Genomic DNA, 13,615 nt, shown 5'->3' on the forward strand with positions numbered 1-13,615 from the left:
GACATGCTTGTCAAACCAACTCTTGTGTCGTGCCTTCTCGCATGTGAGTGCATGAGTGGCTAGAAGGCGAGTTTTTGAGAGGCGTTCAAGTTCAACCAAGCATTGCATCCATGCCTCCTTCCCTTCCCATCGTTCTTTAAGTGCTATTCTCAGGCTAGGAATGAAGAACTCTACTGGTAGAATTGCCTTAGTCCCATAGGTCAACCTAAAGGGAGTCTGGTCGATAGCCATTTTATAAGTTGTATGGTAAGCCCACAAGGCTGCCATCAGCTTGTTATACCAGTCGCTGCGCAAAGCAGAGACTACTTTGGTCAGGACGTTTACAAGGATCTTATTTGTGGATTCTGCTTGCCCGTTTGCCTAAGGGTAGTAAGGAGATGATTTTTTATGGATGATTAGAAAGGTAGATAGAAGATATGCTATCACTTCATTGATAAAGTGTGCGCCTTTGTCACTAACTAGTTCGATGGGGTAGCCAAATCATGAGATCACCTACTCCCATAAGAACTTGGCAATCGTTCTAGCGCCATTCTTTTGTGTCACTCTCGCTTCTACCCATTTCATTAGGTAGTCTGTGGCCACAATGATATATTTGGCATGCGAATATTGTGCCATAGGACTAATGGATCCTATGAAGTCGATCCCCCTTTTTTCGAAGGGTTGTCATGCAATGATTGGGGTCAACTCCATTTGATGCTTGCAAATTGACCTTTGTCCACTGACACTCATCACAATGCTTGACGAATCATGGTGCGTCGCGAAAAAGCGTGGGCCACTACAGTTGAGACTGCAGCACCTTGCGGGCTATCGTGTCTCCACTAAAGTGCCCTCCAGCAATTCCATTATGTGCCTCTGTGAGCACATCGTGCATCTCATGCTCGCATACACATCTATGCAACAACCCTCTTGCCCTAGCCTATATAGTTGGCTTGCTATCAACTAATAGGGTTGGATTTTGAGGATAAGTTGCCTAAGTCGAGCTTTTTCTATCTGTCACTCAGGAAATCCATGCTCCAACACTTGGATGATGTCATCTGCCCAATATGGCATTAGATCAGCCTTGAATAAATCTCTCTCACTGGAAAGGTTAAATAGATGGGCATCTGGCAATTTATTGGCAATGCCTTGTCCAGCGGCCTCTCTCGTAGGGATGCGTGACATGTGGTCAGCCATGTAGTGTTGTTTTCCCTTCCGTACAACCATGGAGAAGTCGAATTCTAAAAGCAGAAGGAGCCATCAAGCTATGCATCTTGTAGCGTAGGGTTTGTTTACTAGATATAGTAAGGCTTGATGGTCCACAAAGAAAGTAAAAGGCGTAGCCAACATATAATGCCAAAACTTCTTTATAGCAAATACCATGGCTAAACCCTCTCTCTCAGTCGTCAGTAATTCATTTTAGTCTCAGTGAGTTGTCTGCTAGCAAAGCTCATTAGATAGTCGAGGTTATATTTGCCAGGTTGGCACAACACTGCCCCCACGGCGAATTTCAAAGCATCAATATGCACGTGGAAGGTAATGGTCCATCTGGGGCTCGTAGAATCGATGCAGTAGTCAGAGCCTTTTTCAATTTCTCATATGCTTGTTGGCATGCTTCAGTCCACTCAAAGACAATCAACAACTTGTACAAAGGTTTGGCAATCAATGCATAGTTCATCACAAACCGTTGATAGTATCCTGTATGGCCTAAGAAGCATTGAACTCCCTTATAGATGATTAGGGGAAGAAGATAAACAATAACCGTGACTTTCGAGGAGTCAGTGGTAATGTCGTTCCTTGACACTATGTGCCCTAGGATACATCCATGTTTCACCCAGAACTGGCACTTTAAGGGGTTCATGGAGGGACGATATGGGCAACACCACTTTAAGACTGTTTGTCTAAGTGTTCTCTTGAGGTTGAGTGAACACACAAGTCATCCACGAAGACCTCCAATTCCTTGTGAAGCATGTCTTTAAATATGGTGCACATGAGGCATTGAAAGGTGGATGGGGTATTAGTCAACCCGAAGGGCATGACTATGTAAGCAAAGATGCCCCACTCAGAGGCAAAGGTAGCTGTCGGCAGGATGCACTTGCACCTGATTATATCCAGAGAAGCCGTCTAGAAAGCTATAGGCCTCTTTGCCCACCACTCTTTCGAGCATGTGCTCGGTGTACGGCAATGGATAGTTGTCTCTCTTAGTAGCAGCATTTACCTTCTTGTAATTGACACACACTCTAATCTTTTCGTTTTTCTTCATCATTATGACTATGGGGGACACCCAGTCTGTGTGCTCAATTTCGTAAATGAATCCTGCTCTCATCAGCTTGTCAATCTCCCCTTTGATTGCATGAGCGTGTTTTGGATTCATCGGGTACGGTCGCTGCTTGACCGACATTGTGTCTGGTGTCATGGGTATGTTATGAGTCACTACACTCGGATCTACCCCCTTAAGTTCTTCTAAGGACCAAGTGAACACGTCTATATACTCTTGCAAGAGAGCAACAAGACTTGTCTCCTCTTTCTCAGTCAAGTCATCGGCAATAAAGACCGGTCGAGGTGTCTTCCCGTCCTGTGCTACATTCACCTCCTGGTGGTCCCTCAATGGGTTCACTCATTTGCCCTTGGCGTTTGGCACCCAACAAGATTACTACCATGTCACCCTTCTTGAATTTCGTAAATCTCTTCATGAGATCCTGCGGCTTTCTTTGCTCTTTCATTTGCGTGTCCCTAGGCTATTTTGCCCTTTCTTCCTTCAACCGTCTGTGCCTTAGGTGGACGGGTAGGTCCCCCTTGGTGCGTCTGGTCTTGGATGGTCTAGGTATTTTTGGGTTGCTATCTGAGCTTACTTCCGACTCAGAATCAAACTTGTCGTTTTTGCTAGAAGAGGTGGTTTCTCCTGGCGGTTGCAACTCAGAGGGTGACTCTTCTAAGCACCGGTGTCGTACCTGGTTGAGTTAGGCTTGCTTGTTCAAAATCTATGGCTCCTATGTGTTCCAACCAAGCACGGTCACAATCCATGAGCATGACCCCTCGCTCTATCTTAAAGACACCCTTTTTCTGTGGCTTGGAGTCCACTTGTATCTGTTCTATTTCTCGTCCCTCAATGTCGTATTCCACCATGTCTATCTCACCCTCACTTTGGTCATTAAAAGAATGATTGTCTTTGTACTCGTCATTGGAGTCATCTTCATTCGATTGCTCATCGTCTCCTAGGTTTTGGTATATCTCTTGTCTCTGATCGGGGACTAGGACCCAATTGTACATGAGGTTTAAGTCATGCACCATGGTCCATTGCCACCTTGGTTCGTCTAACAGATCTTGGAGTGGCTTAAAGTTTGTTGCTGGATTGCCAACTAGCTTGCCAGTCAAATACTCCAGAATCTCTTGGAGTTCCCTCTTGTTATTTGGCACTTGGAATGTGATAGGTTTAGGTCGCCCACGAAGGGTTCCTGCCATCATGCAGACTGGTACCAAGGGTGTGTCTTTTGACCTACCAACTATCTTGATGGCTTGCTCATACGCCTCATGATTTGAGAATGGCAAGCCGATTGTAGCAAGGACATGCATCTAGTCTCTGTCATCCTCCGGGCATGGGATATACTTGATCAAGGGCCCATAGGACTTCTTGACTTGAGCGTTACCTTTAAGCATCACAGAGATGCATCCAAGTCGACTGGTGAGGTCTTCCACATGTCCATCTCTACCCTCATAGCTTCTATTCTATTGCCAAGGAAGATTAAGCTGTTACCCCAATCTTCAATGACTCTGGCATTGCGCATTCAGGGTCGGCCTAATAGGATATCGTGGTCCACTCCCTTCATGACTATAAAGTCAATTGAGAATTCGACGCTTGTGATTTTCACCGGCCAGTTTTTAAGTACCCCGAATGGTTTCACTCTCATACCGTTTGCTAGCGTGACATTAAACCTCGCGGTCTTGACAGGCGAGTTACCCCAAATTTAAAGCGTTGCATGGCTCAGGACACTAACCCCTGCTCTTGTGTCTACAATCCCCTTTCTCATTGTGTCGCCTAGGGCTAAGACAGGTAAGACCGCATGCATCTTGGTGCCTTCCCAGAAAGCTTTAGTGTGCAAGGACTTAGGCACAGAGTGCAGTGTCAGACTCGGTATCTGTGTCTCTGCATCATGGTCATGCACGTCTGTGGTAGCTTGCTCTCGTGATCCCTCAACTGACTGCTTTAGGTCTTGCCATAGGGTGGGATGCTGCCTAAGCAGGTCTCCCAGGCTCAGCATCACAGGGGTGGTCACTAGCATGGTAAGGAGGTTGTTGGCTGCTCATCTTTCTCCTATTCCGGATTGTCTTGACCAATGGTCATGACTAATTTGCTGGCATGTAGCATCAAGGCTTGCCTAAGCGGTACCGTTTGTGGCATAATCGCATCTCTTGATTTTGGTCGAGGGGGGGGGACTGGCGTGCTTATGCTAGAGAGATCTTCGATCTCATCCTCTAGGGTGGGCTCAGCATCTTTTAGGTGCTCTTGGGCCTCTTTTACCCATTCCTTCACTTTCTCGATAGCCTCTAGTTGGCACTTTGGATGTGGGTATTCCCCTACCTTAGCACTTCCCTTTTCGGCCATCTTAGGAGCTGAGGTTTCTGCCTCTGCATCAGTGACCTTCTTTCCAGCAGGTAGAGTTGTGGCACTCTCAGTTTTCAGTATGATCTTAACTTCGAGTTTCTTCTTTCTTCGTCTATGGCTCTTCTTCCCAATCGAGGCTACATTGAAGTTGCTAAGGCTTCGCAATGATATGTCGGCTCTTCTTCCCAATCAAGGCTGCATTGAGGTTGCTAAGGCTTGGCAATTGAGGCTACATTTAGGTTGCTAAGGCTTGGCAATGATATGTCGGCCTGCTTTGTCTGTGCTTGGGTCATGACATGCAATGGGATAGGTGTGGCCTTCCCATCGAGGTTCTCGATGCCAAACAGCCCCAATGGGATGGATGGCACGTTGGTTGGACTTAAGGATGGTTTTCGCTTGGGACAATCAATGAAGAGATGAGTGATTTTGCACTCAGGGCACCTTAGGTTTGCCTTGTCTCTATTTGGTTGCTCCCTTTCAAGGCAACATGATAAGACGTGTCGTGGATGACCGCAAGTCCAGCATATGATTGGATCTCGCGTCTGCCCTCCTAAGCCTCTACCTCGGCCTCTTTGCAACGCCATTAATGGTATTGATCGATAGTCCATAAGGACTGTGTTGCTCTCGTCGTGATGCGAAATGTATGGGTAGACGTAAGTCACTTCCTCATTTGGCTCCTTCACGTAGTGGACTAGAGCGTCACTCAGTGGCTAGGTCACGTAGGGACCAGGTGGTCTAGGTATGTTTGTAGGGTTTATGTCCATTCTAGGAAGAATCAGTTTAATGCCATTAGGCACAGGAAGGGCCAACGAGGCTCCCCTTGCGAAGAATTGTTGGGGTCTACTCGCTAGATATGGCTGGCCGTATGGTTGTAAGTACAGAAGTCTTCTTGGTAATCTACAATGTCCGACATCATGATTGAATCTTCTGCAATTAGCACAAGTCATGACCTAGGGTCTTGACACTCAGCCAACAAGTGGTTTCCGCCACAGTACACGCATTAGACGCATGTGTATGTTGTTCATCTCAACATATCCTGTAGTTTGGCTATCTCCATTTTTACCTCAGCCAAGTCTTGGTTTGTCTCAATGGCTTTCCCTTTGTCCTAGGCCGTTGGACTTAATCGTTCGCTAGAGGCTGATGCTCTCTCTGAACTTCACAAGTTGGTCTCTTCTAAATTTGAGCTCTTGGAGCTCCTCTCTTTCAGCTAGTCGTCTACTCAAATGGGCTCTTCAAACACCCTAGCTAGCAAGTCTTGCTGCAAGCTCGAGTTGCTTGCCAAGGCCTTATAAAGCTCCTAACTCCGTATTCCACTGATAAACACGGTGGACACCGCTCTTTCGATAGGTCATTTGCCCATGGTGATTCTCATGAAGAGGCTCCTCACATGGATGACATAGTCGTGGATGTCCTCTTTCTCTTTCTGCTTGACATGCATCAATCTTACTAGCAGATTGTCAGAGTATCCGGGCTCGGAGAATCTCTTGATGAAGAGGTTTTTGAGGCCATTAAAGTCCGCTCGTTCACTGGCATCTAGACTCGTGTACCAAGTCCTACCCTTGTCACCTAAGCAAAGCTCGAATGCTTGAGAGTGTTGAGTCAAGTCGGTGAGGCCGTTGGCCTCGTAGACTTGCTCGAATTGCTCTACAAAGCTATAGGGATCATCATGGGTCACTAAAAGCATCACTATTAGCGTCGCAAATAGTGATGCTAATAGAGACACAAATAGAGATGCAAATAGTGACACAAATAGCGACACAAATAGCGATGCTATTAGCAATGCTAATAGCGACGCCAGTCTGAGGAAAAAGTTTTGCAAACCCGAGCGTGACATTTGCCAAGAAACTATTTGCGAGAAAGAATGAAAGAGAGAGCAAGAGAGCTTAAAGCTTTGAGAGGGAGAGAGAGAGAGGGAGAGAGGGAGCTCATCACCATTGTCACCGTCGTCGCCACTATATACGAAGAAGAAAGAGAAGTGTGTAAGGGAGAAGGGAGGGAAGGTGTGAAGAGAAGGTACAAAGGGTTTCATCTCCAGGCCTTTGAGGTAGGTACATTGCCTCTTCTTGTTTTATTTTTTTGTTCTCTTTTTTTCTTTTTTTGTTTTTCTTTGCAAAGAGATACATGGAAAGAGAGGGAGGGAGGAAGGGAGGGAGAAGAATGAAGGGAGAGGAAGAGAGAAAGAGGGAGAGAAAGGAAACAAAGAGAAAGATGAAGAGAGAAATGAGAGATGAAGGGAGGGAGAGAGGAGGATGAGTGAGAGAAACAACGAGAGAGAGAGGGGGAGAAACAAAGAGAGAGAAAACAAAGAAAGGAAAATAGAGAGAGAAAGAGAGAGGGGGAGAGAAATAGAGAGAGGGAGAGGGAAGGAAGAGAGGAGGAGGAGGTAGAAAAGAAGGCTGATATAAAGAGAGGAAGGAGAGTGAAAAGAAGAGAGACAGAGGAAGAAAGAGAGATAGAGAGAAAAAATAAAGAGCGCGAGAGAGGGAGAGAGAAATAGGAAAATAATGAGAGAATGAGAGAGAAGGTTAAGAAAGAAAAGCAAAGGGAGAGGGGGGAGAGAGAGATAAAGAGAGGTGGGGTAACATTTCTTTCAATATCTTTGTTTTTAAAACTTTTTATTTTCTATCTTTGATTTTCTTTGCAATGAGATGAGTTGAATGAGAGTGGGGAGGGAAGGAGGGAGAGAAATAGAGAGAAGAAGGGAGGGGAAGAAAGAGAGAGATGGAGAGAAATAAAAAATGGGAGAGAGAGGGGCTTCATAAAAAAGTATCGAAACTCGAGCATGGCATTTTACATGTTTGTAAACAAGCAAGAGAGAGAGAGAGAGAGAGAGAGAGGCCATACCACCGCCTCCATCCACGAAGAGGGAGGAGACAAGTGTAAAGGAGAAGGAAGGAACTCGCAAAGGAGAAAAAAAAGGAGAGAAGTACAAAGGGATTCTTCTTCAAGCTTTGATGTAAGTGCATTATCTCTTCTCTCTTTGTTTTTCTCTTTTCTTTACTTCTCTCTTTCTTTGTGTTGATGAAGAGTGTATAGAGAGAAGAAGTGAGAGAGATCAATGTGCGTAAGAGAGAGAGAGAGAGAGAGAGAGAGAGAGAGGCCGCTGCCACCACCAATTCACCACAAAAAGAGAGGGGACAACTGCAAAGAAGGAGGGAACCCGTGAAGGAGAAGAAGAAGAAGGAGAGAAGCGCGAAAGGATTCTTCTTCAAGCTTTGAAGTAAGCGCATTCTCTCTTCTCTCATTGTTTTTCTCTTTTCTTTACTTCACTCTTTCTTTTTGTTGATGAAGAGATGTATAGAGAGAAGAAGGGAGACAAATCAACACAAGGGAGATTGAGAGAGAGAGAGAGAGAGAGAGAGAGAGAGAGAGAGAGAGAGAGAGAGAGACTACCACTACCACTGCCACTACCATTGCCACCGCATCCAATAAAAGAGAGGGGACAACTACAAAGGAGAAGGAGAGAACTCGTGAAGGAGAAGAAGGAGGAGAGAAGTGCGAAAGGATTCTTTAGATGCCAAACTTCGAACCAGGGGTCTGCATGCCTTTTTTTTTCCAAAAAAAAAATTGGGCTCTTGGCCACCTAACGAGTGTGCGTGTGAAGTTTCGTCGCATTCCGATAAAAGATTATGGATTTACAATCACACGATGGACAGTGCATATGAAGCTACATTAACCTGGTTTTGGGGTTTAAATGGGTTAAAAGTTCATTCTTCTTCCCATTTTCACATCTTACTTTCTTTGCTTCCTTCATTCTCACACCTTCAACATCTGTCTCTTCTCCATCTTGCCCTCCTCGAGCTTGCATGGCAGGCACCAAGCAAGCATGTCCATGTTTCTCGGCCATGGAAAGGCCTCACGCCAAAACCTGCCACTTGGAGCACAAGGTGGAGCCTCCTCTAGTGCAGCAATATGTGCTCCCCATAGAGCAAAACGACCACCAGAGAAGAAGAGGAGATGGAAATTGTGCACTATCGCCCTTCGGGAGATAAGGAGAATCCAGCGTGGATACAAGCTTCTCATCCCAAAAAGATATTTTCATAAGGTTTTTCGGGAAGTCATGCAAGACTTGGAGCTGAAAGGGATGGAAAGATTTTGGGCACGAGTGTGGGATGGCCCACCAGTAGTAGGAAGGTAGATTGCTGCAGCTATGATGGCAGAAAGAAGAGCCTACATGATGTACTACATGTACATTCTATTACCAAGAATCTATTGTCGATTGGACAGATGGCAGAACAAATTTGCAAGAATCTACTGTCGATTGGATAGATGATTTCAACTGATACACATGGCTGTACATTTGGAAGTACAAGGATGAGGTACTCGATGTCTTTAAGCAAATGGGTTTATAAAGAGAAATGCAAGTCAGATGGTTAATTGAAAAGGTATAAAGCCTGGCTGGTTGCAAAGGGATATGCACAACAATATGGCCTAGATTATGAGGAGACTTTCAGCTTGGTTGCCAAGATGGAAATGGTGAGAATAGTCATTGCATTAGCGGCTTCTAAGGGCTGAAATTTATGGCAGATGGATGTCAAAAATGCATTCCTGAATGGTGACTTGCTTGAAGAGGTATATATGGAGCAACGTGAGGGTTATGTACACAACCTGAGGTGTATATGGATGTTGGCTAGCAACCCCGTCTATCATGCTAGATCCAAACACATAGAGGTTCATTACAATTTCATAAGAGAAATGGTAATTGTAAGACAGATTGATCTACTTCATGTGAAGACAGAAGACCAGGTAGCAAATATCTTTACCAAATCACTTGGTAAAGAGAAATTCGTTCGTTTTAGGGATCTACTTGGAGTACAGCAACTAGTATAAGCTCAAGAAATGTAGTTTGACAAGGGGGAGGATAAGCTTGATTCTTTTGATCTTAAAACACCTCCATCCATTGAGATTGAGGGTGAAGACAAGAAAGAAGTGATAGAAGATGACTTAGATGTAGGTAAAAACAAGAAGGAAGAACTAGAGCTTAGAGACATTACCACTCCCTATATCAATGTTTCTGGCTCCAACACCATGGTATAACTCTTACAAATGTCCAAATTCTCCCCCAAAAAGACTTGAACAAGTTTGGAACAAGCTGGAGTGAGCAGAAGATCAATGGGACTTATTCATACCTCAGGGTCCTGACTATAATGAAAGCTTGAAGTGAAGCTCTTCTTCTTGGGCCTAACAAGTGATAAAAAAGCTCCTTGAGTAATACTTTTTTGAATTGATTATATCTAGCTTTTGCAATCATAAGCTATTTTTCTTCTCGGGCCTAAGCAAGTGATGAAAAAGCTCCTTGAAAAATACATTTTCGAATTGATTATATCTAGCTTTTGCAATCAAAGGATTTAGTTTTTTTTTTTAAAATCTGATACACAATTTTTAGACATTAGGTGTAGGTGACATTGGTAAATGAATTATGCAATAATATTCAGTGCATATAGCTAGAAGGGTGGCAGGGATGTATGCCCTGCCACCTAATTTTTCCCCCCTCTGTAACCGTTGCTATTTGTGTCAAAAATTTACTCTGCAACTGTCACTATTAGCGACTCTATTTGTGTCTCTATTAGCGTCGCTATTTGCGTTGCTAACCTAATTAGCAACACTAATAGTGACACAAATAGCGACACTAATAGCGACGAATTGATCGCGTCACTAATAGCGACGCGAATAGCGATGACGGGGGTAAATTTTTCTATGAATAATTTCATCGCTTTAAACATCGCTATTGGGTCTATAAGTTGTAGTGGTTCCTCTTCCAAGTCTGTTATGATGGCCTCTATCGTTCTGCCGCGGTGCTCATACTGAGTGTGTGTATCGTAGCTGCTCACAAGCTGCTAAATTGCCTCTGGAAAAACTCCTAATTCAAGTTCCTCGTTCGGTTTGCGGTCTGAGCTTTCCTCTGTCATGATCACGTTCTTGTGCTCCACCAAGCTATCGATCAAGTTGAGCAAGTTGGTCAGATCCACTTCTCTAGTGTCGCTTGCTTGGTCCTACTCTGTGCTTTGGTCGTTCATCTATGTCTTGGGATCTTCTCCTATTGGTGGGTTCCTTGAGGTGTTTATCTGAGTGAGTTCTTTAACTTATTGCATCCACTCCTCAATTTATCTCTACTCGATGTGTGTGTGTGTGTTCTTTCCCATGCACTTGTGCTTAATTAGGCTTTCAGATGTCCTAAAGTATACTTCAAGTGCGAAAATTCAGGGTGAGTGTAGAAAATAAGTATCTAAGCGGCTTACTCACTCTCGCTTCGTTTTAGGCCTTATAGGCTTGTTGACCCACTTCTGGCCGTCTTGTTAGGTTTTAGGGTTTCTCGCTACGTTATCTTTCCCATTTTAGGTTTGTTCAAGGTCTTTGACTCAGTTGGCTGTCGCTAGGACTTTGGGTCTTGTAATAGCCTACTCGAGCTGCTATGTGGCTGCATCCTACAAATTTGCCTCTTCCCTGCCAAAATCGACTTATGCGCGTCCAGAGGACTCACGAAGGTTTAGCAACTGAACTCTAGCCGAGCCTCATCTAATTTCCTGAAAATTTGGAAAGATCATGACTCGGCCCAACTCATTTGAATTGCAAGGGCTGAGTGATGGATTCGAATGGGCCGAGGGGCGAATGGAAGTTATGGGCCGAGTGTGTTGCTCAGATGGGCCGAGTTGTCGTGGCCGAGGGCCAAATGGGAAGCTCGGGCAGGGTGATTCAAACGGGGTGATTCAGATGGGCCAGGTAGATTCACTCAAATGGGTCGAGGGGGTCTATTCGGATGGGTCGAGGCACATGGACCGAGGGCCAAGTTTCGATATGGCCGAGTGAACTTTGGGCCGAGTGGGTTTGTTTGGACGGGGTTGCTTGACTAATGGACCGAGTCAGTCGAGAGTAAGTGGGCCAAGGGCCAATTCTGGGACTCGGCCCAAGAACCGATCACTCGGACGGGCTCAATGACGCATGACGATGGAAGCGAAGGCACTATTTTGCTCAAATCTTGTGACACATGCAATCATATCACACAAGAGCTTCCAAATCAGTACCAAGGTATAAGGGGAAGGGCTTGATATACCTGGAATATGCGCTAAACTCCCTGGTGGCAAGATCGAATTGAATCTCCAAGAGCTCTCTCTCTCTCTCTCTCTCTCTCTCTCTCTCTCTCTCTCTCTCTCTCTCTCTCTCAATGTCAGGGTATGAAATGAGCTCTTCCTTAACCTCTTGGCTCTTAAACCCCTTCTTGGGTAAGGTTTCAAGTCCCCAATCACTCCTTACCAACATTAAACATCCCAAGTACTCTTTTTTTCCATTTTTGCATGATTTGTGCCTATTTTGCCATGTTTTATAGCAGTAAACCCTACGCTTTTCCGATCTGATTTCCTAATCCTAACCTATGCTAGATGCAACAAAGATCTAAGACAAAAAATTGAAATGATTCCTCCATCTTTCCAATCATCAAACCAACAAAGTAACCCAAAATACTTACTTGTTTCAAAGATAAAAAATCTCAATTTCCCTACCTATCTCAAGCTCCGTTTCGGGGATGACTCCCTTACTTCGATGCTCGATATGAGACACGCAAGTTCTCAAGCTTAAACCCGTTGGTCACAGCAATGAAACCAAAATGTGGGAGCCCTCGCTCAACCACCAAGACCCATGGACTACTTATTGCTTCAAGCATTCCAAGCGAGCTCTCATGGCTATCTCTCACCTAGCCAATGCGCCATCGATCCTCTCGGGGCGTAGTAAGCTTACCTTTATGCCGAAATGAGTTGCCTCCCCTCTCGCACATGCCGGTAGCTCCATGATCCTAGATGCTAGCTCAAGCATCCTCAAGCCTCCTCCATCTCCAAGCTCCATCCACCATAGCCGCGCATGCAAGAAAAGAGAAGAGAAGAGAAGAGAGAAGAAGAGAGAAGAGGAGATGGTGAAGAGCTTCACCCTCTTGATTCCTCACTCCCACACACTCACTCTCTCACACTCTCACACTCCCTCTCTCAAGAGAACACACACAAGCAAGGAGAAGAGAAGAGAAGAGAAGAGAGGACTCTTGTTGGCCACACACCAAAGAATGAGCTCTCATTTACTTTTTGAACTTTATATACAAAACTTTAAATTCTCATCGGCACCCATCCCTTTTTACATGACCGGCCATTATGGCAAGGTCCCTTTTTCTAATTCCCTCTTCTTGCTTCATGCCCTAAACCTATACCCGTCTATTCTTTTACAAATGGCACAGGAGGGAGCCTGGCGCTCTTTTACAAGAGTTTTTAGAGTTTTTTGAGGTGCCTTTCATTTAAAATTGCGCTTCTTGCCCCAGCTTAGCTTTAGGGGCCACATCTACGCCTTTGCTCTTTTTCCTTCATTTTTTTGCCATCTCGAATTGGCGAATTGGGGTTAACAGTGTCTAATGAAGCTTCAATACCCGTAAGTGAGTAAGCATGGAAGCTCAAAGTAACTAACAAAACCCAAGTACATCAAATGTAGCTCAAATCCAAGTGCCAAAGCATGCCATAATCATATCCAAGCTCATATGTCAATGCTAGATATCACCATACACATGTAGCATACCCCAGATACCATGTAAGCACAATATGAATTCAAAGCATGAAGCTCATTGTTGTATGCTTTTTGTTCAAATTTTTATAATATGTAAGAAGCCGAAAATACATGTTTTAATGAGAGAGTTATTAATAATAGCTTGTCACACTGACATAGGTATAAAATGTGCAAGACATGTAATTTTTGGTATCTATTTACCATGATACAATTTATGTCTCTCATCTCACGTGCTTGTACTCAACTTTCATGGCTTCTCTCTCTCCTTTCCTATCTTTTTAGTATTTCTCTCTCCATATCACTCATTCTCTCTCCTCTTTTCTCTCTCTTTTACTCTTCTTTCTCTCACCTCTCAACCCTCTCCTTGACAAGTGGTATCAGAGCATTGGTCTTTGATCCATTTGGTTCAATCTTTTCTTGGATTTCTTCCACATGCTAGTTACCTTTTGGTTACTCAAGGACAAGGTGTTAGCTTGGAAAATGGACAGGTGCAATAACCAA

The sequence above is a fragment of the Lygodium microphyllum genome, chromosome 14 (genome assembly GCF_053477565.2).
Source record: "Lygodium microphyllum isolate KBCC chromosome 14, Lygodium_microphyllum_v1.1.10, whole genome shotgun sequence".
Lineage (NCBI taxonomy): Eukaryota > Viridiplantae > Streptophyta > Polypodiopsida > Schizaeales > Lygodiaceae > Lygodium > Lygodium microphyllum.